The sequence below is a fragment of the Platalea leucorodia genome, assembly GCF_965183815.1.
Source record: "Platalea leucorodia genome assembly, chromosome: 4".
Lineage (NCBI taxonomy): Eukaryota > Metazoa > Chordata > Aves > Pelecaniformes > Threskiornithidae > Platalea > Platalea leucorodia.
In genome coordinates this window covers 115,319,244-115,347,085 of record NC_138826.1, presented here as the reverse complement: position 1 = coordinate 115,347,085, position 27,842 = coordinate 115,319,244, and the positions used below count along the sequence as shown (strand labels likewise).

General features: G+C 38.6%; 1 protein-coding gene across 2 annotated transcripts in view; it reads left to right on the top strand.

Annotated features, from left to right (window-relative positions):
* The window catches only part of MAGI2 (membrane associated guanylate kinase, WW and PDZ domain containing 2), a gene marked incomplete at both ends in the record, with an annotated part of 752,640 nt that overhangs the window by 88,040 nt on the left and 636,758 nt on the right, over positions 1 to 27,842 (top strand). The window lies entirely within an intron of this gene.

The following is a 27,842-nucleotide window of genomic DNA, read 5'->3' as shown; positions in this document are numbered from 1 at the left end:
CAACTTTGGTACTAACTTGTCTTTTTTTTTTTTTTTTTTAATTATTTTAATTTTATTTTTCTATTTCAGGTCAGGCAAAGGATTTACTTCAAATCACAACTTGTGTGGAAGTGCTTTGAGGGAAATCTAGCCTACCAAAAAAAACCTGTTAAAGGGAAGAAAGGTCTTGTAGACAGACAAAGGTTAAGGTTTGCCTATTTTGTCATCTAACAGCATAGTTCTGTAGCTAGAGATAATCAAATATATGTCAAAACAGTTAATGCCAGGAAATATACCTTCTCGTCACAGTAATCTTATAGCTCTTGTCTAAAAAAAAATATGCCAAGAGTTCACTTTAAATGAAATTAACTGGTTGCTCTAACTGGCAGAATGCTACTTCATCCTAATTTTTCTAGTCTGGTATCAGGACTATATAGAATAAAGCCTAATTTCTCATAAATGCTAGTCATAAACCTGTTAACATATAAACAATTCATGCAGAGTTATTTTGTGGGAGTTAGAGGAGTAGAGGAGTTAATATTTATTGGTACAATGTACTAGGAATGCAGCCAGATATCCTCTGATGCAGGCTGTGCTCAGTAGCGGTGAATATAAGAGCAGCAGCACATGGAGTGAAAGACTGGCGAAGACAGGACTCTAATTCATAAACAGAGATGTTGGATTTGTGCATTAAAATTGTTATTGTACAACAGAGTACAAAAGACAGGACTGGAGAGAGCGTTTGCCCTGGGTTTACCTCTACTTAACTAATTGCTCCGTAGCCAGCTGCTGCCGTTATGGTTATAAAACTTGGCGTAAATGCCTGCAGCTTTCACTATAATTGATCATAATAAATCTTTTGCCATCAAAGCTCAACTGAACCTTTTCAGTGGTTTACTAACAATTATTCTCCCTGGCCTCTCTCCAAAGTTTGGCATATCTTTAACTTAATGTTAGTCTGCAGAGACCTGAGCTTGTCTGGATTATTTGCACAAACATTGCATGTCCTTTTTCCAGAAATATTCTTAAGATCTGTTGCTTTTACCTGGGCAGTACTGAAGATCAGATAAATATATTCCATAAGCTTTAAAGAAACTCTACCTTTTTTTTTTTTTTTTTTTTTTTTTAGAAAAAAGATAATTCAGCCCAGAGGGAGGGGCCTTTGGAAGTAGAATAATGACCAAGATTTATGCTTTCAATAGCTAGAAAAAAATTGCAGTCAAATGGCTTATGGGCTTGGCTAGCAGTCATAGGAACTGCATATATGAGAAATGGAGTGATTTGGATTTTGGCTGTTCCTTCTTATAAGAAGGAGCAGCTTCAGTGAGGGGTGATGCTCAGGAAGGATGCCAGTTGATTGCAAAGTTATAGGCTTGCTTTGCATTTGTGCAAGCAGTTTGCTCAGTGAAAATATATTTAAATTAATAGGAAAGTATAAATCATTTGGATTATCTAGTTAGAAAACATAAACCCAACAAGATAATCAGTCAATCTCATTTACACAGTGGGTCTGTTTCACCTTCAACATAGTCAGTGTGTCTGCAATATTGTTCAAATGGCAACTCATTGTGTTAGTGTGCCTGGGCTTGTTCTTTTGATCCAGGGATTTTGCTATACAGCACCACTTATGCTAGAGAGGTGACTTCATATACAGAGGAGTCCTTTATGGTAGACATCTCTTATTAGTGAGGCCACTAAGCAGCAAAGACTTTGTTGATCTGTCACTTGCACATCAACAAGTCTTGATGCTTTAAAGAATTCCACTCCTCTTGTAGAGCCTGTTTCCTCTCCAAATGATGACCTCCAGTAGGATTCATTAGTAAGTCACAATAGCTTTTACAACAAGTACAATTTACAGAAATATTAGCATGGTGGTTGTATCTGGGGTTATCCAGCCAAGGAGGGCACACAGCCTTTGTGACTGTTCTCCAAAGGAGAGCTCAGAGGACTTGCAGAAAACCCATTTGTGCTCTCACTGTAGGACTTGTGGCTGCTTTTAAGTATGAAATGCTGAAGTTATACCTCAGTGTGGCTGTATTGCCTGTCTCATCAAATGTCCGTGACTCTTCTTTCATTTCTTCTTCTTTAGTTTTGTATTAGGTACTGCATATTTTTGCAAAGATATTTGATGCCACAGTATCTATGCCACGCTGTGGCTGCCCTGTGTCTTGAGTTTCCTTTGTTCCTCTGAGCTAGCATTCTCCACGTGATCCATAGCACAGATAACTTTAAACGCCTTTCTTCAATGGCTAGCAAGGCATCCTAAAACATTAAACTATTGTAGTCTGTCCTGAAGGCCTTATTGTGATGTGATCGCTTTCCCTCTTGAACTTCAGTTTTCATCCAGTCTCCAAATTTTAGCATTCACTATATGGGGTAAATAAGTGCCTTCAAGTTATATACTTTTTGGTCCACCAGAGCATCCTCATAACATAGTATGAAGCAAACCACCTTCATGTTTTGTTTCAGTTATTACAAATATTTGTTGCTTAATTAAAGCCCCAGCTCTGTGAAGCAAATATTTACAGGGAAAATTTCAGGTGTCATGTAAAAGTGGTAAGATGCTAGTCCCCATGATGGTGGGAAATAACCTGATAATGTGACAATAATGTGCAGCAACAGGTGAAAAAGACGAGATTAAAATCCCAGGCCTTTCTTAAAGCCAGCCGTGTAATTTTCAGGGTACTAGATGGTGTGGTGAGGCTGGTGAGGTTTGTGTTTGGCATTAAAATGTATTGTAATTTTGCTTCTTCAAGGGGAAAAAAAATTGCAAAGCCTTTTCCAGTACCTTGAATAGAGAATTTTCAAATTTACGGCTAAGGATTGCAAAAGTTTTGTATTCTGTGGGGTTGGGGCTTATTTTTGTACTAATACTTGAAACTCTTAGGTTGTCAGTTTACTGTTTGGATGGAACTGGCAAACTTTCAGTGAACATCTTTGCAACATTAGTTTGATTTATTGACATTAAAAGTCTGGGTACATTTTCTTTCTGAAGATGTAGGTTTTCTCTGTGTGGGGATTTGAAGTTCATAGCATGGATATGCTGGTTTACTATGCCTGTAAAAATCCACCCACATTTGGCAAAGTTTTATAAACATCTGAAAAATTGCATTTCACACATTCTTGGTCAAGTCTTATTAGATTTTTTTTTTTTAGCAGCTACATTTCCAAAAGATTACCTAAGTATTGGATGCTTGCCTCCCTCAAGATAGGACTTTCCTTGAGATTATTGCTCTTGAGTTGGATGGGTCAAACCAGTACAACCAGAGGAACTGCAATCAAGGAATTTACCTGTCATGTTTTCTAGTGAGCATCCTGTTAAGATCAGTTAGCACATCAATATGAATTAAACATTGAGGATTAAACTTCAGAAGAGACAGGAATTGGGCAGGTGGGTGACAATGGTTGTTACTTAAGTGGTAAGTTGTGTTTGTCTGCATGGGTTAACCAAGAGTGGGAGCAGGACTGAGATAAGATGAGGATCACAGAAGGGATTTCTGGCTGAGCAAAGGACTGGGGCTGAACTGGTGGCCTTGAAGGAATGCCATGACAAGTGAGATCCAGTGAGGAGCTGGATTGCATGATGAGAGTATACTGCAGCTGGAGAGAAACATGAGAGGGTAGAGAGACTGGGTGGGATGGCCTTGATATGGTAAAGGAGAGAGACATCCTGGGTGTTCTGGATGCAATCTCCTATGTGATTTCAACCTGAGTTCTACCAGGAGATAAAGTACTTCAAGTGTGCTAGAGGTGTGCTTGAGTACAAACCACGTGACACTGTGTATAGATGCAAGGCAAACTTTTTGCTATAAAATGAATGCCTTCAGTGCATTAAATTGCTAATATAGATGCATCCAGTTTTCCCCAACAATACTTGCACATGCTGATGCAGAGCTTCCCAATCATTCAGTTATGTTGGCTACCCCTTAAAGCCAAGATTCTTGTGATAACCTTTTCCCCTGTGTTTTTTTGCTAGACCACCTTCCCTTTTGTTTTGTATTGTGGAAAATCCTGGTGTTGATTAGAAAGATTTCTATTAAAACACTTTCCTGAAATTGTTTTTCTATAACTTCTAACTAAACTAGAACCCGAGGGAACAGCAGGAAGATGTGCCAGAGGAGGTTTAGGTTAGATACTAGAAAAAGGTTCTTTACCCAGAGGGTGGTGGAGCACTGGAACAGGCTCCCCAGGGAGAGGCAGTCATGGTGCCAAGCCTGACAACATTCAAGAAGCATTTGGACAACGCCCTCAGACATATGGTGTGATTTTGGGGGTTGTCCTATGCAGGGACAGGAGTTGGCCTCGATGATCCTTGTGAGTACCTTCCAACTCAGGATATTCTATGATTCTAAACTTACCAGCTGCAATTAGAGATGAGCCAGCAGGTTGTCCTTGGTGTCAGCGGAGAAACTTGGAGCTTTTTGCAGCAGAATTTACAAGTTTCCAAGGTTTAAAAAAGAAGAGAGGAAAAGTTGCGTATCTACTGATTTAGTTCTCTTAGGAGGTCCTACATTATGTCCGCTATAAGTGGATACTACGTGTTTGCCTTCATTCTTTTGCCTGAAGTCCAAGGTATGGGAATCTCCAGTATCTCCAGTTTTATTTGGAACATGGCTGCAGTTGCTCCGTGCTTTCCTGGCCTGTTGGTATCCTCTATAAGACAAGAATTACTTTCATATAAATTTAGCATTCCTTCTGTAGTTACTCAGCAAGGACAAATTGTTGTCATCTCTCTTTTTTTTTTTCTCCTTTTTCTTTCTCTGTAAATACATGGGTTGTTCTTGTGTTTTTTTCCCCCACCCAAATGCTTTGTCATTACTAATCTACATCTTCATATTCATACTTTACATCTCTTCCTCTATGTAAACATTTTGGTTTTCTGTAATGTAGAAGCACCTTCATAGACCCTGATAAGTTTATGACAATTTCTTTCTTTCTATATAATCCAGAAAGGAGATAATTTGGCCTTTTATTTTTTTCCCTTCTTGCAAATATTCTTTGCATAAAAAAAAAAAAATCTGGCAAAAGCAAAAATCAGATGGTGTGTCAGCAGAACCTGAATCTGCTGAAATAACTTCTGTGCCCTGACCCACTGGGTTGAAGCTGATTGGCACAGCTCAGTGTGATTGAAGTGAAACATAGGGAAGCAAAATGTTAATTTAACAAATAACTCCTTTGTGACTTGCCTGTTAGCTTAGGAAAGAAAGCCATTTTATGACTTTGGGAAGTATGCTTTTCCCTTTGTGCTTCAACATCATTGTACTTTTGGCCCATGCGTGGTTGAGTAGGTCAACAGTCATAGGTAGCCTCTCCAACTCAAGCCAGAAGTTAGTCCCTGCTGTTCTGTGCAGGTTCATCTACACCTTGTGTAGGAGTTCCAGGTCTGAAGCAAGACCATCTGGTTTTTTGACTCATTATCTTCCTTCTGAATGTCAATTGAATAATACCATTCTGGAAGGCAGAATAGCCAAAGCATAGCAGTGCCTGATTTCCACACTAAGCAATGACTTCTTGCAGCACTTTAGCAAAAATTTTGATAGTGTATTGTGTTGTGTTTTTTTTTTTTTTCTAATAGCTTCCTTTTTTTGCTTCGAAGCAAAGGGGAAAGAAAGAGCCATAAACGGCTGAACTTGCATACAGGTTTTGATTTACTTTATACTGGCCAAGACAAGTAAATCAAGTAAAGATTCAAGACTATACAGCTTTCTATAGTTGTTTACTTTTTTTCTGATTATAACGTGTTCTTTATTTTTCTTAAAAAAAGTGGTTTCTTATAACCATACAGCTGAATTCTTTTGAGATGAATAGAATGTAAAATCAGTTAATGCCCAATAGAAAGGAGACCCAAGATAGAATTACTAAGCTTCTCCCAGGGCACATGATGAAAGTTTGACCTCATGTTTAAAAGGAGTAGCTTAGGCCCAATCCAAATTGCATTGAATTGAGTGGAAAGAGTCACTGTACTTTTAATGGAAAAAGAGTTGGGGCATTTCTCAGTAACTTTAATATAGTACTGACTCAAGAGGCTACATTCTACTGCATTTTATGTTTGAATATGACTGCCTTGCTGCAAATGAGCCGGTTATTGCGATTTCAGCAGCAGCAGACAATTTCTTGAACAGATTAACATTACGAGTAATGGCATGGAGGGAGAAAAGTTTATTGCTCGCTTGAATTGTTTTGTGTATGAAGAGCTAGAAACACAAAAGTTCAAAGAGGAGATGCATTTCTTAGTTTTAATGCACGCTGCTGTGTTCCAGAACAAGTGGGCGTAAGGGGGGAATATATGTGGGTATGAAAAACGTGTCATGCAATAGCTGTTTCACTTGCAGTTAGAGCTGAGGTGCTACAAAAGTGCCCAAGAAGGTAGTTATGAAACCTTTGATATCAAGCACTGTCTGGAGGAAGTGGAGCAAAACTTTTCATCCTCGTAGGAGAAATGTGGAGCTGTCTCCTTACTTTTCCTGTGAATGATGCATCTAAATGCTACAGAGCAGTGCAGCACAGAGACAGTAGCTCCAAACCTGGAGACAAGGCAGTGGTGTCAATGCTGGGCTGAGGCAGAAGTAATTTATGCTGGTGGCCCTGTCTAAGCTCTGGACTTGGTCTACTTTGCAGGAAATCTAATGCCACAGCAAATATATTGTCTACAAACTGTTGGGGGGGGGAGGGGGTTAGCTTTTTGTATTGCCCCTCCATCCCCCTGAGGAAAGAAAGAGGATCTTGGTAGTCTCTGCCAGCCCAGCTTTCCTCCTGACATGTTAGAAAAAATCGGGAATAGTTCCCAGCTCCAGATGTGTATTCCCACATTGTATGCAGGGTCTAGCTCTCACCAGAGTGTCTTTTATCTTTCAAATCTAGAGGTGGCTTGTTTGGAGCCAGATTATATGTATCTGGATGATGCTGTATTGCCAATTCTAGGTAATGCCTTTCTGAAGCTTACTTGGGTTTTGGCTACTTGATGATTGGTATATTTCTGGATTACTTTTCTTTTAAAGGCTGTATTTTGCATTTCTGTACCGAAATCAATCAGCAAACATTAAAAAGTTAGGGTAATCATATCTAGATGGTATTCTGACAATTTCATTGCTATGTACATAGCAGTGGAAATACAGCATTGATTAGAGAATCAGAAAAGATTGATTTTTTTCTTGTTTTTAACAAATCTAAAATCTACTTAAAATTTCCTTTTTCTGTCACTTCATGCATATTTTAGAATACACAGGTATAGTATTGTAAAGTGCTACAATGATACAAATTAATATTTGCATTTCTTTTCTGATTTCAGTGCTGACATGAGGTGGCCCTGAAGTGAGATAGGAGAACACAAGTTTCTTAAGCTTCTTTGAGTGTCATCTTCTAAATATTTAATAAAACACATATTTAAAACAGATGTCTTTGAAATTATGGTCCCATAAATGTACTTAAAAATTGCTTTTCAAATGAAAATAAAATAGAGCATCATTATTTACAGAGTGTGCCATTAACTAGCCATGAAGCAAAGTACTTCTAAAACCTTTCTTTTGCTGCTGAGGTTTAAATCTCCTCCAAAGTGTTCAAAGAACATTGGAATATTAATTCTAAAAAGCTTCAGAATAAAAACTAATACGTCAAAATTGGTTTTGGTTGCTTGGGGGAGGAAGAAACTGTGGTCTGCAGATACCCTAGGAAACTGGCCATGTGTTGGCCATCCTGTGTACCCAGAACGGAGTGCTGTAAGGACTTCACATCTTAGGTGTCTGCTCACGTGTGGTTTTGGGAAACATTTGTGTGCTCTTTTATGTTGTCAAATATAAATGTATATATAAAACTCAAAGAAAACCTTTAGCATAAAAGGTTTTAAGTGTCTAAATTGATGTACTTTAATCTAGACTAACAAATTAATGAGCTAGTGATAAAAACGTTATTAAAAATTACACCAAAATTATAAAAACCTATTCACTCTATCACCTGATGCTAATATACTTTCTTAGGGCAAAAGAAATGTATTCTCTATTGGGAACCTGTGATAATATCACCAAACAGCCAGGTTTCTTGAAGAATGTGGTTCATGTATACCGGCTTTTCTTCAAAGGAGTTGACCCATCTTCCTTTACCCAAAGCAAATTTCTGAAAGGAGGATAGCCTATAAATAAGGAGATGGAAGTGGGCTGTGTTATAGCATGGTAACTGCTTTCCTCTTACAATGTTTCAGCAATTCTTGTGACTTAGCTGCTTTTTATTGTGACCGTTCCCAGCTCTGTTGCTACTCTTCTGCCTTTGTCAAGGTCTTAACGCTGTTGGAGCTTAATCAACTCTGTCCAAATCTTGGCTGGTGCCACATGAGGATCTTGTTTGATACCCCACAAAGAACTTAGAGGTTGGACATGGAAGGATAAGAGATGCAGACTGCAAAATTGCTAGTTTAGCATCAGTCCAAACCAGTAGAGGATCTGCCAGGGCATTGGTCACAAGAGGAGACAGCTGCTGCCTTTTTTTGTGTTGAGCATTTACTGGTGCATCCATTGGCAGGAAGAAAGAGAGCGTTTCTTGGCCCCGTCACCAAATGTTTTGTGTCCCTAATTTTCTTAGCAGTTTGCATGAGCTTAAATACTTACATATATATATATTTACATTTACAAATTAGTCACTTGAGTGTTGTTTAACTCCGAATTTTACTTTGGAGATGTGTAATTTCTGATTTCATTTGCTCAGTTTAATGATGTGCATTAGCTAAAACTACCCTTAATGCTTATGCAGAACACAAGTTTCTTTACACAGCAATGCCAATGAACCTCCTTATCACCAGCTATTCTAATGCTTCATTTCCAATCAGTTTATTATTTCAAGCCAAAGTGTACTTTACTCTAGCTTCCAGATAATCATAGACCAGAGTCTAGACTGAATTTCCGCCTTTGTTTCCTTTGCAAGGGCTTGTATCGCGTGTTTCCAGAATGGAGAACTCATGTTCGCATGCAGTGATTTTGCTGCAGTATATAGTGTAAAAGGGGCTGCAATGGTTTAGTGTTAATGTTTCTGTTAAATAAAAAATATGAAAACTCTCTGTAGGAAGCAACATTAAATTAGTACAATTATGTTTTGCTCTAACCACAGCAAACAACATTATTATTAGTAGTACTTCTAATAAATGCTTTGGGCATGAAGTAATTAAAAAAAAAAAAAAAAAAAAAAAAAAAAAAAGAAAGGGCAGGGGCATGCACACATTTCTTTTTCCTGAAATGAGCTAGTGATTGGGGTGTTGGTAAGAGCAGAAGGCTTCTAAGAAAGAGATTTTTCTTAGCGCTTTTTTTCCTTCAAATATCTGGAGACCTGTTTTCTTCCAGGCCCTGGTGGTGTAGAAAGAACACTGGGATTTTGGGGTTGGATTGTTGGGGGGTTTTTTGGTGGTTGTTTTTTTAATACAGTAACTGAACCAATATTCATTATAATACCCCTGCCACTTCTGTGACAAAACAAGGCGCACAGGAGACCATGGAGAGATAGCCTTTTCTTTCATCATGTTATTAGCTTCATCTGTCTATGTTGGCACTTTTTGTGGTTATGTATGCCAAATATTCAGGATTATTTGCTTGGCCACACAGCAACACTGCATGGCTTTATAAGGCTTTGGTCAGTCACCTTTAATGCACCTCCTTTGATTGTCTTTTCTAATGATGTTTTGTGTCTTGCCCAGTGGTTGCTAATTTCTTTCAATTAAAAATAACCCTTTTCCACTGCTGAAACATCTCACTTGCTACTCTGTTCCATGTAGCATTAAAAATTTGTCACACTTTTTAGTATTGTTTCCTTTGGGACTGGATTTCAAAGCCACACATGAAAAGTTTTTCTTTGTTTCATATTGTTTCATTTACAGTAGCCTGAATTCAGAAAAAGAGGTGTAAACAGAATAAATTAGCCAGCATATTTAAACTTGAGAATATGTACTTAGTAAAGGTATAAATCTCTTGGGAGATGGTAACCAAAAGCTTGTGTAGACTGAGCAATTATAATTCTTGCTTGGAAGAAATTTACTTACATTCTCTTTCTATTAGAAATATGCTTAGAGAGAGAGCTGTTCTTAAGGAAAAATGTGATTTAAATAGTTTTATACTTACCAAAATTATTTTCGTCCCTAGTTACTCAAAAAATAGTAATTATTCTTTTACAGCTCATCTTAAATTTGGATGACCGTTTTCATTTATTAAAAAAAAAAATTAAAAAATTTGTTTAAGTAAAGAATTATGTCAGTGAACAAGTGCTCTCTAGTGCAGGTTAAAGGTCTAGTAAGTACTGTAGAATCTAGTACAGCTCATGGCTGTAAAGGCACCTGTATTAAATTTTGTAGACATTCCTGTAACCACTTCCCATTATTACAGTAGTAGTAAAGTGTGGGGTTTTTTTCCAAATTAAGCACCCTTTTGCCTGTAGGCTCCTATATAAGAGAGTGATCAATAGCATCTTCATAAATTCAATTGAACACTGAGAATACAGCATATCCTTCAGTCTTCCCAGAACTGGGGTCAATAATAATTTTTACAAATAGATTGGTAGCATAGAAAGTTCATGAATGACAGTTTTGTAGTTCATACTACCCACAGTCATCTATTCAGGTGCTGATAGTGGGGAGAAAGAAACACTGATCAGGCTAAGAGGAAACTACAGGGGAAAATCTGAGGGTTTTAGATATATCTGGGCTACATTAATTGTATTTTCTGCCTATCCTTCCATCAAAAGAGAAACTGTGACTTTTACTTAGTGATGTGCTCAAACACCTTGCTGAACTGGAATTTTTCTTCTTCTCTACCTATTTTTTTCTTGAACCACTGTGATGGAGGCAGTATTTATGGGATATCTAGCATACATTTTTGAAAAATCTGATAATATTGATCTCTAGCAAATTCAGATGTTTTAAAATTTTAGGTTTAATTTTGACCTTTCTCAGGTTTCAAATTACACATAGATTTATGCTATGTATGCTACTGGGTAGATGCTTTCTTGCATTCCCTTTCAAATTGATTAAATCAAGGAAAGGGACATAGCTCAATCACTTGACTCTTTCTTGATTATTTTGAACTATGAATCTTAAATAGATACATAGACATCTTTCCATCATTGGGCCAGATGGGAATAGCTTTCTCACTTAACAGAATCCAATTTAACTTGAGCATATCTTTCTCTTATTTATTTTAATGTGTTTCATTTCATGTCTCCAAATGTTTTCATTTTTACCCAACTCTGTGGGTCAGTTCCAAAATTCACATGCTATAACCCTTCCTCTCCACACCTCTACCAGAATGAGCAATCATATTTTATTCCTTATTCTCCCAAGTGGGCTACTTCTGCCAGACTTGTGTTTGTTTTGTTTGCCTGCCAAACTCCAGCAAATGTCTTATGTTTTAAGGATGATGGGCCAGTCTCTGCATGAATTCAGATGGTTCTGCAGATTTTTTGGAGATTTTTTTGTTTTGCTTTTTTATTTTGGGCCTTTTTTAAAAATTTTTACTTGCAGATTTTTTTAGTCTGTAAGATGTAGCAGCTAAAATGATCTTTAGCTAAGAATGAATTTTGTACTAATCTTCCAGAATGGTAAATGTTAAAATTCACTTTAAAGCAATCAGGAATTCAGAGGACTGCATGGCCAGGTCTTTCACTCATTTATGAAAGAAAGATCAGCTGTCCAGGAGTTCGTGGTTTAAACACAGTATTTACAGCTAGTATACTTTAACAGCTCTTCACTGTGCTTACATGACCTGTTAAGGGCGAAACTTATGTTCACTCATATTCTTCCATAATCAGTGTAATCCTGAAACCTGCCATGAAAGTTCGATTTCAGTAGTTCACTGCTGACGTTTTTTATGAAACTCCTCTAGGATGTGGATTTTTTTTTTTTTACTGCTGTGGGTAATGCTTAAGTAAATCTGTCTGGGAAAATAAGCAAAATCACATGCAAGGCTGACATGATGATTCCCCCCCCGAACTATTTATCAATTCTATTCTTCTATTCCATTCCACAAAACGATAATGATGTGGCTGTCCAGGCTGTCATCTGACTATTACGATGTGAGTGGGATATTTTTCATACTGTTGAGACCTCGGCCAAGATAAACAGTTATGAAAACTAGTTTGAAATATTTTTGGTTTGCTTTTTTAATTTTATTTTTATTTTTTAATATGAATTCAAGCCCTTACGTTCCATTGTGTTAGCTACTAACTGTCTGTATAGGAGGAGTGGAGGGATTTTACTGATCATATTCTAATAGTAAACAGATAGGTTGCACTTTCTTCTAAAAATGTAGTGTTGCCTTTTGTAACATTCTGTGGTAAATGGAAATGGTTGTGGGGATGGAAGCCAGGGGTGGGATGGAGGATAACCTCTTAAACAAGCATAGTGCAGATGGTCAGAAGTTGTCATGGAGAACTCCCATGTTTAGACATGATACAAGTTTGAGGTGATGTAGAGAGAAATGGAAGAGGAGGATGAAAAGCAATTATAAAATAATAGAGTGCTCATTTTCAACTTTGTGAAAGACCTTAGTTTCAGAAGGGATTTTACTGCAAGAAGGCAGGAAGAGAGGAAGGCAGGATCAAGCAGCGTACATGAGGAAAAGGACAATTCCAGGTATAGAAAGATGCAAAAGGCATAGGCAGAAATAGTGACTGAAAGAAAATTATGCAAAAGAAACAATGTGCATTTTTCTCTTTAAATCCTTAGTAAAACAAAGGGCATGACCACAGGAAAGGTGCTGGATATGACTGATGGTGGCTTGTGTTGTTATGGATTTGACAAGATGGTCAGAACAGGATGAGGGCAGCCAACAAGTCTTTACAAATCAATTGTCTTTTCCATGTTGCTGAACACCTTTTTGGGTGTGGGGAACCTTTACAGAGGTCAGGGTGGTCTTTCCAGTCCCAGTTCAAGTCAGCAATATTATCATTAAAAGAAATAGTTCAGTTTATAGGTCTTAACTTCATTGTGTCCTGTACATGTGCCAGTATTGAGGTCAGTGAAGAAAGCATTGTTCATCTGATAGTAGAATGGATGGATGTGTCATAGTGCCAGGGAGATCATACCCTCACAAGTCCCTGGGGATCCATGTGTGCCTGGGCCAGTTACAAGTTTTGGGAGATGGTGAAGGTTGTGTGGCAGCCCCTCTTCCAAGACACCACCATCACTTGTACTGTTTTAGGCAGTGGCTCTGGGTAGATTCTAAAGAATAACAGGGAATCCTGAGAATGTGCACTTATGTCAGTAGTGGTTTTCCTCATTAAAGCTCTTGCTCAGTGACTGGTGAGGCCAGCCAACTAGGTGAGAAGGAACTTGATGCACAGAATATATGATAATCTGTGGCTCTTGTTCCTGTGGTAGAGGTGCCTGGCAAGAACTATAGAAGGTGTCATGTCCAGTGTTGAGCCCAATTAATAACTAATATACTCTATTTTTCCATAATTAAGACATTCCAAGTGTGTCCCTTCTCCTACCACTCCCTTTCATCTTAGATTTTTACCTAAAAATTCAGGGAGAAAACCATGGCTGTCAATCCCAGGCAATAAACACAACCATTCAAGTTGAAGAGAGGAAAATGCAAGAGATAAAAAAGGCGCGGGGGGAGAAATCCTATGTCTGCATACAATAACTTGACAAGGAGACACTGTAAGATCAGTGAGGAGAGGACAAATCACCAAGTTTGAAGATGCAAAATAAGTCTTCACTGATATTTTCTTAATGATGTAGGTAATTGGAGACTTGGAGGTATTTTACCATCCTCTGTTACCATCGAGTGGATTAAAAAAGAAGTGCATCAGATAGACCCCTGATCCTTCACGGCTTTTCTGGACTTTGCTGTGTGCCAGTTGCCCATGGCAATGTTTGCCCCATTCCAATGAGTTGTTTGAAGAGACTTTAAACTAGGGGTAACATTAGACTAAGAGATCGAATAGCATCTTTCCCTTCCTAAGGTACGCTGGAGTGTGACGAAACTCTGTGGATTTGGAGCACTCTTGTAATAGCAGATGATGAGCGAAATTAGTTTAAAGACAACCCTTGAACAGGACTAGGATTTCAGTGAACTACTGCAGAAACAGAAATAAGTCATCTGCAATTTCATTTGGCTGCATGATGCACAACAGTGATGCTACAAATGGTGTTATTTACCACAAGGATAATAATCAAGGCTATTTTCAAGTGCAGGTACTGAGCCTGCTACGTAAAATTTATAACTGGATAGTACTCCTTAGTGACTGAAGTTTGTATGTACACTATAGGAGGCTGTAAAATATTGCAGGTTTTTAATCCAGAAGAAAAATTATTTTAGCAATGAGGAAAGGGAAAGTGTGCCTCACATGTCCTCTCTTGCTATTTTTACTCTTACTAAGATGGGCTTTGCCAGGATGAAGGTATTAAGACTTGTCCACAGCATAAATTTTGAGCCCACCAGCAAGTAAATCATTACCTGAGGAGAACGTGTTTGTGTGTGTTCTTGTTATTTAAGAAAAAGCCAACTTGCTTCCAGACTTGTAAACAGATGATACCACATTCATGCAGACAGGTTTCAGGACACAGAAAGAACAACCAGAAGTCACTGAATTACATGTTTGAGGCAGACTTTGGCAGATGTGCACAGAGTTTTGGTCTGCATGCCAACTCTCCCATCCTCACAGCAGGAGATCGCTGCAGAACTTGGGCTGTAGCTCTCAAGGTACATTGTCCTGCTGAAGTGTTTGGAAAAGGGCCTTTTCTAGGGCACATGATGCCATATAGAAAAACCCTTATTTTGGCACACACGTGTCCACACACATATATGCACATATTTGCCGTACGGATACAATTCTAGTGTACTTAGTTTAAAGATGTCCCATTTGACAAGGCAAACACAGGGAACATTCAGACATTAAATGCGTAGCAGGAGAGAAGAGATTAAAAAAAAAAACAAGCCCAACTCTATAGTAATGAATACTTTCTGGAGTGTTCCTGAAGGTAATAGATTTGACTTTTAAACTCTGTAATTCTCAAAAGTGCAACTTTGTTCGTTAATATCTGTCTTGCTCTTACCTTTTTCCAAAAGGAAAAGCAATTTTTTTTAACTTGCTTACTGACTAATACATCATAGTAGAGGATATTAGAGTCACTGTAACTTTTATCCATTGATGGTGGGTGTAAGCTGACTACCCCAATAACAACGGGAAAATGTCAGATTTGTAAGAAATTGTCCTTTCAGTGCATCCTTATCTGTAAAGGCTGGATTTATTGCTAGGCCTATTTCTGTGTCATTCTATAACTGGGTTGGAAGCATTGTCACTGAAGCTTTAATAGACTTGCACATCAGACAAGCAGAAAGAAGAGGAGAGTGGCAAAAGCTTTTTAATACTTCATCAAAATTTTATTTCTTTGCTTTTAATAAAATCTAACTAGGGAAATATATTTGTAGGACTTCTCTTATATTACAGAATTCAGAAATACACCAGAAGTCCCTCATGCTTGCATAGCTCTAAACCAAAATGTTGCTCTTCAGACATTTTTTTTCCTTCCTCTGTTTTGGGTAACATCTTACTCAATGAATAACAAATAGCACCAAACTCCTACAGTCTGTCACTCTGTACCGCAGTCTCTTTTGTGCCACGTTGGATCAAGTGCTTTTGGCTTTTCCGAAATGCACTTTGCACTTATGAGTGGAGCTGTTGATCCTTCTCTGGTATTTGCGTTGGCTTTGCAGGGCGATTTCCCCTGATGGGTGCTGCCTGAGCGCATCGGGGCGTGCCTATCAAGATACCTGCTCGTCTGTTTTGTCAGGTCTGTCTGAATTGTACTGCTTTGCCCTTGTCTCATCCTCTCTCCTGGCTGGCAAGAGCGCAGGAGTACGATGTGTTGACAGCGGTCTCCGTCTGACATTTCCAGGTGCCCTAGTCAGGCAAAGGGAGCCACCGTTTCTTTTGCTTCCCACGCTTGTCTGCTTGCTGATTGCTAGCGCTGGCCCTAATCCGGTGGATGTGTGCTCAGCTGTCTCCAGTGAAACACATGTACAAGAAGTTACGTGCATATGTGAAGCGCTGAACATCTTTGATATTGTTGTTCCAGTCCTTAATTCTCTGCAGCCCCTGCACTCTGCCGAGGCAGCGAGCTCGGCCCCGTGTAGCAAAGCCTTCTGGAGAGGGGCTGCAGGTGTCTCCTGGGCTGAGGCATTAACATTCAGCAGGCTTGTTCCTCCTCTCAGCGGTGCTTCTGATTAACCGAAAGCTGCAACAGTGCTGCTGAGCTCTTCTCTTCCGATGAGTTAAGGTCTACCAATATATAATCTGAAGTTGTTTTGAAGAACTTGGCATATAAATGTAGAATAAATTTCTTCTAAAAATACTTGTTCACAGAAAATTTGAAAGCACTTTATTCTGAATGAGGGATTGCTTTATACTTTCCATGTCTAAGAAGAAATGATGAAGAATGAATCAATTCTATGGGGATAAGTGTAAACAGTCACGATGTTAGTTAACAGTTTGTATTTTGCTCACTGAGAAAAACATAAATAAGCAACTTTAGCAGTTTTTTCCTACTTTATGCTAACACTTTTTTACGTTAGCAAAATAGATCATTATTTGACCGCCCAGTACTTCAGAAAATGTCTTTCATTCAAATTGTTTACTTTCTTTGAAATTTTAATTGTGAATAACGTATATTTGTTCATAATAAGTTTTAAAAGGCACAAACTGCTTTGCAAAAATAAAAGCTGCACATAAGCTTTGTAATGAAATGAAGGTGTGAGTCTGACAGTGTTACCGTGGTCTCTACAATTCTGATCTTGCCCTTTTTCAAGGAAGTTAGGTTGGGAGGCGTTAAATATAAAACAAGGCAGGCTGGAGGAGCACAGCTGCTTTCAGCAGGAATATGTGTGCTTTTTGCATTCTTTTTGTTATTTTTTTGTCATTTTTTAAGTGCTTCATAATGAAATATTCATGCTTTATTTTATTAGAATTGTAATTAGGTCACATGCTTCTGGAGGGGGAGACTGCCAGGCATGACTGAGCTGTTGGATCTTCCTCAGTGTTGGTCCATTTTTGTTTTACAAATTTAATTGGCTCCAGATTCCCTTTGTGGACTGAATACAAATGTGTTGTTAGGTTAAAATCCTGGAGTCCAAATCAGACATGGCTCCCACTGACTCAATGGGAAATCATTCCTGAGTAAGAATTTTAGGACCGAACCAACTGAATCTGTTGTGCTTCAGGGAAGCAAAAGCAGTACTATCTGCTCTCATATCAGAACTACTTAGAAAAACATTAACATAATCAATCTCTCACTTAAGCAGCCTCAGCTCTTCAAGTTTTGGCTCCAGTTTTACTTCCTTTGTAGTTGCACAAAGTTCCCCATGGGTGGGGTGGAGTAAAGCTCTATGAAAACAGAGTTTGAGCTTTTTTAGGTTTTTCTCCATATTTCCCAAATCCTTCATGTAGACAACCCTTATTTTCCTTTATCATTTTCTTTTGGGTTGTCTCATCCGAAGGAAGCCAGGCTGGAGCCAGGGAAGAATATCTGGCATGCAAAGCATTTTATGTGGCTCACGGGGAGACACAGCAGTAGACTGTCGTGAGCAGCCATCCTAACTGCGCGCTGCACGAGTGGCAGCGTGCTCTGAACCTGATACGCAGTGGGAGGTTCGTCTGGCTGAGATAGCAGCCACAGGTTGGTCAAAACATGTAACACTCTTGAATGCGAAGTTACAACTGAGTTATCTCGTGTCTTGATCTGGAAACTAAAAAATGACTTCTGTGCAAGCAGAAAGTTCATATCCTGGCTAATTCCTTTCTGTAAGCCTCCAGAAACACAATAAATGAACAAAAGGCTGTTGAATTCAATGGGAATTGTTGAGAACAATCAAATGAACGTCTTTGCTGATGTCAAATACAGATACAGCTTCTCACTAAGTAGATTTCCCCAAAATTTGGCAAAAATGTGACGATATATTTAGGATGTTTCAGGGTTGCATTAAGTGTACTATGATAACAAAAACATTAGAGCCTAGTTATAAAAGTCTTATGTAAATATTTTTAAGTGTTTATAACTACTTGCTTAAATAAGAACACAAGATTGTCATTTAGATGGTCACTCAAAGAAATTTCTTTTAAATGTAGTACACAGCAAGGCCCTGAAATGGATTCCTCAATCAGAGTAGCTTTAACGAAGGTACCCTCTTATCATCTTGTGAGCAAAGATGATGTAGGAAATAAAGTAATTTGAGAATCTTGATTTTTGGAGCTATGGTAATCAATAGGATGCATAATGGATGTTGTTTTAATTTTTGTGTGCTTTAAGATTTAGTAATTTCCCTGAAGAATTAATTTGGTGTCAGGAGTAATGCTGCATTTACTATGTGTTACAAGAGGATGAGAAAAACCACTGCTGCTATTGTTGCCCTCCTAGTTTCAGATGATTTCTCTAGGTTACTTGTGTAAGGCAGAAAACGCTTCAGCCTGGCTGTATGAATTCAATTGTCTGAGAGCAGGAAAGAGTTAGTTGAGGTCAGGTAGCCACAGTAAAACCTTTGCTGAAAGGGTTAGGTCTAGAAGGACGATCCTAAATCTTAAAAACTGAAGTTGGTGTAAGAGAACACACTTCACAAACTTATCAGTATGCATCACATTAAGCTGAAACAAGTAACTAGGTCCCCTGGGGTAAAAGGGAAATTAAAGGATTAACTGGTGATGAGATTTACCCCCTGGCCCAAATTAAATAAAAGATTTTGACTGTGGAATGGAAGTCTGACAGCATCTAAGCAATTCTGGTGATTGGCTCCAGTCTACACCTGGCTTGGACAGATGAATTTAAGGAAATTTCTGTGAAATTAAATTTAAAGAAGTCTCCAAATTCTTCTGGAATTTGGCATGGCTGTTGTGGCTTGCTTTCCCCTTTTTGGAGGAGGGGAAGGGGAATAAAGATTTTAATGTTATCAAGAATGCAAAATAAAGGGTGTAAATGATTGCCTTTTTTTTTTAAAAAAAAAAGCTGCTCAAAATCAGTGAAATGGGGGGGGGGGGGGGGGATACAGAAAGGAATGTTGGGAAGAGTCCAAAGACGCAAACCCCACAGACATTCCACATCAGCAAATGTTTTTTGTTCTTGGGTGACATTTTTGATGATGTTCTAAATTATATATTTGGAGTAGAAATGGAGGATTTTCCACATAAATGCAGATGACAGCTGTGTGATAAAAAGTAAATGTGTAAATAAAGTGATACTGTTCGCTCCTGCAGAGAGAGGGTGATAAAGGTCTAAGATAGTGCCAGGTGGCCAAAGAGAAATGGTTTAAATGTGTAAATAACTGAAGGATTTCACTCCTTAGCCTTATATTTTTGCTACAGACAAATGTAAGAAGATAGATTCTCAAACGTACTTCACAGAGGTTGTGATCCACCAGGGTTCTTGTGTGTATGCCTAACTTACATAAACACAAGTAGTGTTTACTTACTGGGACTTTTCACATACTTATGCTCTATTTCCACTCATATTGGTGATAAGGTAAAGTGCATCAGGGAGAAACCAGCAATGTGCGTACCCCCACAAAATTCAGTGCGAGGACTAACACTTAGAGAATAGCAGCATCTCTGTTAGCGCACATAGCAAAACCATCTAGTTGTATGAGTGCACGTGCACATGTATACGTTCTTTGGCAAAGAAACAGGAAAAACAGTACTTTTATTTTTATGAATATTAGATCATTCAAGCTACAAAGCTCTGGTCTGTTAGGTAAAATTAACTGTAAAATGAGATCTCTCGCTAGCTTTTTGCCATTAAAGAGGACTGTTATGTTAATGTCAAAAATCTATAAAATAAAGTGTGATTGCTTTATCTATTTAATTTTGGCTTGAAGCATAGTAGTTATCTTCTTAAAAAAAATAGTATTTATGACTTTAAAATGTTAACTGGTAATAATTATTGTAGAAAAATTAATTATAAGAGCTTATTGGGGTTTTGAGTTTTTTTCTTTTGGGGGGGAGCAAAACAAATTTGGTGACTTTTGAATTCTTCAGTGAAAGCATGCCAGAAGTTTATGCCAAAATAATTTAGAAGTGAGAAACAGAGTTAAATTATCATTGCAGTATTTAATAAAAACATAAAAATAGCATCTCTGTTACTTAGAAATAAAATAAGGAGAGGGTTGCCTGGGAACTTGAGAGTTTGTCTAGCTCCTCTCTTATCTGGAGGCAGGATCAACTTACCTACATACTTCCTGACAGATGTTTATTTGGCTCTTTCTTAAAGATTTTCAGTAATGGAAGTTCCATAGTCTTCCAGGCAGTCCGTTTTGGTGCCTCTCTTATACCAGAAGTGTTTTGTTTTGTTTTTTAGGTCTCTAACCTGAATCTGCATTACTGCAGTTGAAGGTCATTTTGTAGAGAGGAGATTCTTTTATTTGTAGCGGCAACTTCCATGCATTTATTTAGAGTTACTATGATCCACCCAAGTCTTCTGTTGGTTAAACACTATTCATTCTTCACTTAATATTTAACCCAAGATTATACTGAAATCTAGAAACTGTAGTGTAGGAGATATATCTACACTTACAATGAGATTGATTTGGAGTACTTTAATTATAGCTCTTAATTATACCTGCTTATTCTAGCAGATACTTGTGATTTCACCAATGATTGTCATGCCTGAATGGGAAAAATAGAAAGCATGTAGAATATTAAGAGCTTCTAACCATGTGAAGGTTGTGATTGTACTGTTTTAATAACATAGCATTTCTGTACTTTGCATATTTTTGTTGCAAGTTTCGTCTATGATAATATTGAAGAAAAGTAGAGATTGTAATGTTCAAATTTGTATTAATTTGGGTGATTTTCTTATAGAAGCAGTGAGAGATATGGGAGATGATTTTATTTGTTTACATGTAGAATTATAAGGAACCTGTGTGTTAAGAAGTTGAAGGGGATTCGATTAAAAGATTGCAGCAAACATGACATTTCATTTTGTAATGAGTTGCAAGTATTAGGCAGACTTTTCCAGCTTTTACTGATCTTGATTTCACTTCTTTTTATAATGTTGCAATTCTAAAAAGCTAGGAAATTTCATGTTCCCTTTTTTAAATTCAGAGGAAATTGCAGCTTGAAGTTAGATGTACTGAATTATATTGAATGCATCAAACTTGCATTTGTGCTTGGCTTCTTGATTGGTTTTATTTTCTTTTTGTTTTTGTCTGGGAATAAAAGCAGAACGATCCTAAAAATTTCTGTTATTGAAATGAGGGACTGCAAATAGAGTATAAGAGGGAAGCAGAAAGATTACCAATGGTGCTGTTTTGTGGAGTATCCCAGGAGGGGTCATAACAATGGAGACTTGATTAGCTTGAAAGTCCATTTATATTAAAAACAAACCCAAACCAAAACAACAACAACAACAAAAAACCCTAGCCTGTTCCAAATGGGAAATGTAAAAATGCCAACACATTTGTGATCTGCCAAATGCAGGGCTAGGGGTAGCTGTGATCTGAACAGAAAAGAGGGGATGAGGGGGAAGGGAGCTGCCCATGCTACCCTCCAGTGTGCCAGGAAGTACGTGCTCAGCCAGTTCCTGCAGCCCGGCTCCAGCAGATTGCTGGCAACCAAAGCCATCCCTCTTGCCCAGTCAATACCTGAAACACCAATTGGATATAGACTATACATTAATACCTTTTGATTATTTTTCAGATTCACTGCAAATCATTCGGTGTTTAAAGCAGTCTTTTTCTGGATGTAAGATGGATTTCTGTTAATTTAGTTCCGAGAGCAGTACAGCCACAAGCTACTTCAATGCATTCTCCTGACTTTAGGGTCAGCATGTTGGAGTGGGCTGAAATACAAGTTCAGAGATACTCATCAGTAAGATCCAATAACTTGTTACACGCTATCCCTGTGCTGTCCTCATTCTTAATGTTTTAAAATAAAATATCAAATGGTTTTTCTTCTGCTTCCTTTCCCCAGAAGGCATAGGCCAATAACAAACAGAAAACATCTACTATAACTTCTGGTCTATGCAAGCTTTGAAAACCTCATGAGCTTTACAGCTGTGGCATTCAGCTTCCTTTTATCTGTTTCTCTGTCATACTTATTTTTGTGGTATCTCAGTGGCCGCGACTGTTTGCAAACATATTTTTGTCTTCTCTATGGGGGTGGCAGATTCTTCACATGAAGACCTGGACTTGGGTCATTCTTGCACCAACAGGAACTTGGGGATCATTAGTTCAGGGTGGGGGTGGGGATGAACATTAACTTTGTATGCATATCGGATGTTGTGGCTTGTAGAGAAAGGAAACCTATTGACCGGAGCACTGTAAATTCCTGCTGTACATGTTCTTGAGTCACAGGAAGCAAATTGATCTCTGAACTCAATAGGTCATCAATCCATGCAGAGTGTAGGTCATGAGCAACGGTCTTCCCTTTTGGATTAGTGATGCTTTTACCCAGTGCACAGGAGAGTTTTATCATGGTGAATTTTGAAATCGTGATTCCAAAGAATCATGTCCTTCCAACCTTTTCTGTTTGTGGTCATTCTCTTAGGGTCACTTGCAATTTATGTTGGAATACACATATGTATGTATGTAGTAACACAAATTAGAACTTTGTTTCCAGTAGAAAGTAAGTATTTCCAAAATTAATAATGCATTTCCTAAATTAATCATAAATTTCTTTTTAACAGTATGAAATTAAAGGTGGGATTCATCTGACCAAATGTAGTCAACTAAAATACATCCAAAAAGTGTTTGCATATCCCCACAGAATATGAAAGGAACTTCTAGTGATCAGCTGATTATATGTATCCACAATGGAGATTTTAAGGTTGGTTTGTTATGGATTATTTTTTGGGGGGTAGTGGTGGTGGGGGTTGAGGTCGAGAAACAAAGAATATTCCTACATCTGGCAATCAGGAGCTCAATTCTTGGTGTAGTTGTTTTCTTGCGTAAAAGTGTGTGTGTGTGTATGTATACATGTATTTGCATGTATCTATATTAAAAAAAAAAAATCTGATGCAATTGTGTTTTTATAATTAAGCTTAGCCTTGAACAACACAAAAAAAAATATGAACTTGTAGATGAGTATAAGGGTAAAATATAGCATAGGCCTAAACACCAGCAGAGCTGCTGCCATAGACAAATGGTTTCTGCATTGTAAATGTATATCCTGAGTTAAGATGGTTGTGAAACATTTTAAATCGAGTTATATGGTAAAAATAATTTCTTCTTTGAAAACAGGAATATTGCTAGCAGAAATCTGAGTTGCAGTTATTAAATTAATGCAATTTCAGGAAAGTAATTAAAAATCCAAGTTGCAGTTATTGAATTAATGCAATTTCAGTGGAGTAATTAAAGTTAACACAGAAAATTACTGTTTTGGCATTGTATCAAGCTATAGTTTTAGGAAGTATTATCCCAAACACTTGAATAATTAGCATATAGTTAAATGAAGCACATGCCAATAAATTAAGTGACTTTCACAAGCAGAATTTTGTAATGGTGACTTATTAAGGAAACCCATAGAATGTAGTCAGGAAAATATAACCATGGATATTAAAAACAACAACAGAACCCCTTGGTATTATAACGAATATAGAAATTACTGGTGCCATCTACTGTTGGGAAAATAGAGATGTCTGAAAGATCCAAGCCGAGCAGTGGAAACAAGCATTAGAAAACAGAAGTCGAATAATTCCCTTCCTTAATATCAAACTGAAGAAAAACGTGATGGGAAGATCATATTATTTTATCACATTTCTGAGTTCTTACCAATGAAAAAAATGGAAATAATTGAGACAGTATCTGGAACTCTTTTAGGCTTTTTTTTTATCCTTCAAACTCTGTGATTGTTCAGAGAGGAAAGCCAGGACCGGATATGTGTAATTCAGCTATTTTGGGTTGGGAGTCTGTCTCAATAAGTTTGTCCTGTTTTTCTGTAGCTTTTTAAATCTAATGAGAATCAGTTCTTCAGCTTGTACAAATAGGTGTTGTTCAATTAATGTTAGTGTTGAAATCTCATACTAAAACATGACTGTGAGGAACGCTCTTTTTTTTTTTCTATTTGGTAGGAACAAATTTCCTTCTTTGGCTTCTAAGAAAGCAGATAAATGTTGGAGTAGTTTGAACAGCATCAGCAACAATAACACAGAGATCAAAAGGATGACTGCAATAAAAATAATTCAAGTTTTTAAGAAAAAAAAAACAATAAAGAACAAAATCGCTCAACATAAGAAAACACTTTAGGAATTTAAGAAATTCAACTGCTTGGGTTGTTCAAGTGAGCTTGAAGCAGTGATGGAGGCAAGCACAAAATGTTTCTGTCTGCCTGTGTGCAGAGAACTTTTAAGGGCTCTCCTGCTGGAGATTTAATCTGTCTCATTGTGGTCTGGGTTGGGTGGGGTTTTTTCCTTTTAAGGTTACACCCTGGTTTCACTGAAATCTATGGCAAAGGTCTTGATTACTTCAGCCAAGGTAGGGTTTCACCCACAGGTTACCCTGAAATATGAAACTTGCTTCCAGGCCCATCTCCTGGGCAGAACTGTGCTCTGGAGCATAAACTTTCGTTCCCTTACAGCATAGTTTTGTAACCTTTTAGATGACTTCGTTAATGTGACTAGGATTTAATTTAAAGTTCAGGGTCAAGGAGGTGACCACTCTGTCAGCAGCCAGATTGAAATATAAATTCAAAGATCCAATTTTGTTTCTTCATGCTGCTGGGAGCTTGCCTATAAAACTCAATGGGAATTTAAACATCACTGGTGAAATAAATGTACCGTACAGAAACACACAGGTAATGCATCAGGTTTATTTTAAGAGGACTATAAAGACTTCACTTGATTTCAGGAAAAAAAACCCTCAAACAAAACCTGGGCACCAATCTGGGACCTGGACAGGCTGAACTGATGGGACAAGGCCAACTGTATGAGGTTCAACAAGGCTCAGTGCCGGGTCCCGCACTTGGGTCACAACAACCCCATGCAACGCTACAGGCTGGGGGAGGAGTGGCTGGAGAGATGCCTGGCAGAAAAGGACCAGGGGGTGTTGGTCAACAGAGGCTGAATATGAGTCAGCAGTGTGCTCAGGTGGCCAAGAAGGTCAGCAGTATCCTGGCTTATATCAGAAACAGTGTGGCCAGCAGAACGAGGGAGGTGATAGTGCCCCTGTGCTCGGCTCTGGTGAGGCTGCACCTCGAGCACTGTGTTCAGTTTTGGGCCCCTCACTACAAGAAGGACATCGAGGTGCTGGAGTGTGTCCAGAGGAGGGCAATGAAGTTGGTGAAGGGTCTAGAGCACAAGCCTTATGAGGAAAGGCTGAGGGAGCTGGGGTTGTTTAGCCTGGAGAAGAGGAGGCTGAGGGGAGACCTTATTGCTCTCTCCAACTACCTGAAAGGAGGCTGTAGCGAGGTGGGGGTCAGTCTCTTCTCTCTAGTAACAAATGATAGGACGAGAAGAAACAGCCTCAAGTTGCGCCAGGGGACATTTAGGTTGGATATTAGGAAAAATTTCTTCACTGAGAAGGTAGTCAGGCACTGGAACAGGCTGCCCAGGGAAGTGGTTGAGTCCCCATCCCTGGAGGTATTTAAAAGACGGGTAGATGTGGTGCTTAGGGCCATGGTTTAGTGGTGGACTTGGCAGTGCTAGATTAACAGTTGGACTCAATGATCTTAAAGGTCTTTTCCAACCTAAATGATTCTATAGTTCATACATGGCTTAAATCCAGGACAACTCCCCAACAAAGCAGAATCCCAAATGTGGTCTGTTTCCTGGGCTCCCTTGGTGTAGTCCTGCAGAAGAATGAAGCAGCTCCAGTTGCTGATCTGGAAAGCTGCGTCTGGAGCTAAAGGAACTGCTTTTGTTTTCTCTTCGCTGGCTCCCAGGCCTGAGGGAGTGTTTGAAATCCCTGCACGTCTCCAAAATGGACAGCAGGAGATCACTGTGAGCTGCGGAGCTCCAAATTGACTCATCAAGGTAGACACGATGAACGTGGTTAGAAATGGTGGAGATGAGCATGAGGTGCCAGTGTCCTTCAGTGTTTATAGCAGTTGATGGATCGAAGCTTCTCACATGAAGGGATTCAAACCAGTGTTTTGGATGGTGAAGCTGTGGGTTACCTTGTCAGGGTGAAGAGCATCACTCTCCTATTCCTCCAGCTGTCTGTTGAAGCTGGCTGCTATGCAGCTCAGGGTGCAAGGTCAGGGCATTCTGGTGAGGAAGGGGACGCCTGTCCTGAAGTCCCCAGACTGCTTATGCATTTCATATTACACAGCCAGTTGATTACCAACCCCACCACTGCTTTGGAGCGGGGAGTAAAGCACCCCACAGTGCCGCTGGCCACAAAGACAAGTCCAGGTGCTCTTGTGTTGTCTCGTGGGGGCGTCAGTCTGGAGTTTCTGACTGCGGAGTGGCCCAATGTCACGGTGGTGGTGACACAGCGAGGTTTGCTTGCCTGCCAGCAGCTGCCTGGGTATGTGTAGATGTTGGTACGCTTGCAATAAAACCTTCATGTTTATCTTCTTACTTGTAATGTACGCAATACAGAGTTGATCATCATCTGCCTGAAATGCCAAGCAGATGGGTTTGCTCACTTGCTTATTTGCTATGATGCCACTAGATGCATCGGTTGCAGAAGGGTTCCTGCATATAGGGAGAGAAGGAAATTGGGGGACTGAGAACAGTTACAGCCAGGGAAGTCCAAAATCACTGGAAAAACTTCTTCTATGCATAAAACAATGAGATTCAGGGTTCCTGTGATTCACCATGGATTATTTTTATAACCCTGCTTCATTTAATGGAGAAATTGGAAGGTATTGAGTGAATTACGCAACAGGATAGGAAGAGAAGGGATTGTCTTCCATTTGAAGCAGTTCAGTGCTGCTCTGGAGGGCTGGATTATAGCAATGCCTGTGCCACAGAACTCCTATGTGTTAATCACCTTGTTTAGATTTATTTTTCACAGAAAGGAGAAGCTGGGATCTTGGTTACAGGCATGCTGAGCACTCAGAACTGACAGAGAAGTTGAATGCATTGGATATGTAAAGCCCAAGTAACGTGAAGAGTTCTAGAAAGTATCAGATTATTTTCTTTGCTAACTGGGCACCGAATCACTAAATATGTGCTATTTTAAGCTTCTTCTGTCTTAGATTTCTTCATCTGAAAAGTGCAGATAATGATTCCCTTCCTATAAGGAGTCTTGTGAAAATACACTGGTATTTATGATGTTGTTAGGTACTATATCAAGGAACACTCAAAAAAACTGCACAAGAAAATTAATCATTCTGTTTACAGAGCATGTTTGAATGGAGCGCGCTAAACTAAAGCATATGGTCACACACTGAACACTGAGGAGGAAAGCAGATTTTAAGTATCTGTTCATTGAATGAGCATTGCCATCTGTCTTTTGCATTAAAATGGGCAAAGGTCTTGCAGGAGAGTTTGCATATGGTTGTACAGTTAAGAATGACATAGCACATACACATGGAAGGATATCATTTAATTATGGCATTCTGTAAGGTTTTGAATGTGTATTAAGATATAGATGAAGTTGCTGTAAGCTACTGTAGTTTTTTTAATGTATTATGCCCTCTTGCTTTTACAGCCCCATACCCATTTAGTTTGCATATGTTCTATGTTGCAGCTCCATTCCAAACACTGTTCTCTGCTAAACTGATGATTCAAGAGTGAATCAGTACATACCAATGTATATAGACTGTGAAAGTGTGCCTTAAGATGACTCAAGGCAAACCTAGAAGAAAATATTAATTCTTATTCTAAATATGTTTTCTTTACCCAGGTAATTGATGATCAGAGATAGTTTGAGTCTGGGCCAGGAGTAGAAATCACTGCATAGATGGCTCTCAACTGTGAAATTGGTCAGCCTATCCAAGGTCTACACTGCTTAAAATACTGAGTA